Source organism: Propithecus coquereli, unplaced genomic scaffold (assembly GCF_000956105.1).
Source record: "Propithecus coquereli isolate 6110/MARCELLA unplaced genomic scaffold, Pcoq_1.0 Scaffold81, whole genome shotgun sequence".
NCBI lineage: Eukaryota > Metazoa > Chordata > Mammalia > Primates > Indriidae > Propithecus > Propithecus coquereli.
In genome coordinates this window covers 7,160,249-7,161,682 of record NW_012154285.1, presented here as the reverse complement: position 1 = coordinate 7,161,682, position 1,434 = coordinate 7,160,249, and positions in this window count along the sequence as shown.

Sequence of the window (1,434 nt, the reverse complement as noted above, 5' to 3'; positions counted from 1 at the left end):
AAAAAAAAAAAAAGAAAAAAATGTATTTCTGTATTACTTGTGCAATTAGAAATTGTTTCAGAATGTACCCTTCGCCAAAGGGTTCAGAAACAATAGCCTTACCCCAGTTCATATGGTCAGTGAACTCCAGAGCTAGTTCTAGAATCCAAATTCCAGAATCTGCCTCCCTGTCTAAGAGTTCTTTCCACTACCACTTAGTTCCCTGGCTTAATTTTGAAACCAACAAAAATTACATTCTCCTACTCAAGAGAAAATAAGGCAGGACTTTCAGTCCCTCGAGACACCAATGAGGAGATAATGTTTTTATGCACTAAACGTAACATGGTTAGATCTCAACAAGGTTAGCCAAGACAATTAATTTCAAAGCCTTCCAACTGACAGCAATACACAAATCAGCTTCCACATCAGCTTTAGAAAACTAATTGCTTTACAGAGAAGAATTCAGTCGGGGGCTCTGGTGTCTTTTTTCTTTCTTTTTTTTGAAAAAAAGAGGGTTCACTTCAAAGTGAGATGAATCTCTTCTCTAGAGAAACTTCATAATTATACCACAAGAACAACGTCTGCCTCTAAAACCAACACTCAGTGGGGATGAGCTGGATAGAAGAAAGATGCCTCAAAGAGGTGTCGGGTTAAAGTGCACGAGACATCCATGAGAGGAAAATAAAAAGATTAAAAGTCTCTGTAAGTTTCTTATAAGTTATCATAAGCACTAACATTTATTTATTCAGTCAAAAAATATTGAGCACTGACCGTGTCAGGCACCGTGCTAGGCACTAGGGAGAGAGCAGTGAGCAAGATGCCCAAGAATCCTGCCTTCGTGGGTCTCACACTATCGTGGAGCTAGCAATAAACCTAAATGGTACAGAGAACTATTGTCTGGGCAGGTGAGTAGGGAGTCCCAGGGTAGGAGGTTTCTGTTTTAAATATAACGAGTGATCAGGGAAAGCCTCAACGAGAAGGTGACATTTAAATGAGTCCTTGAAGGAGGCAGAAAAGCAAGCCCAGCATTATCTCCAAGGGAAGTTTGCTCAAGGCAGAGGGAACCACAAGTGCAAAGGTCCTGAGGTAGGGACATACTTAGGTAGGAGGTAGGGACATACTTAGGTAGGAGCAGCAAGAGGCTAATACGGCTGGAGCAGAAAGAGCAAGGTAAGAACCCCAGAAGGTAAGATGAGAGAGGAAGCCAGGAGCCAGCTGAGGAAGAGCGCTCTAGGCCCCTGTAATGACTTGGGCTTTTACCCAGAGAGATGGGAGCCATGGAAGAGTTTAGAGAGAAGGAGTGACACGAACTCATGTACCACTGAATACTCTGATGGGGAGCAAGAGGAGAAGTGGAAAGACCAGTTAGGAGGCCACTACGGTAATCCAGGGAAAGATGATTTATCACACACTTGCTCTGAGCCAGGGACTTTGCATACCGTATCTCTTATTTTT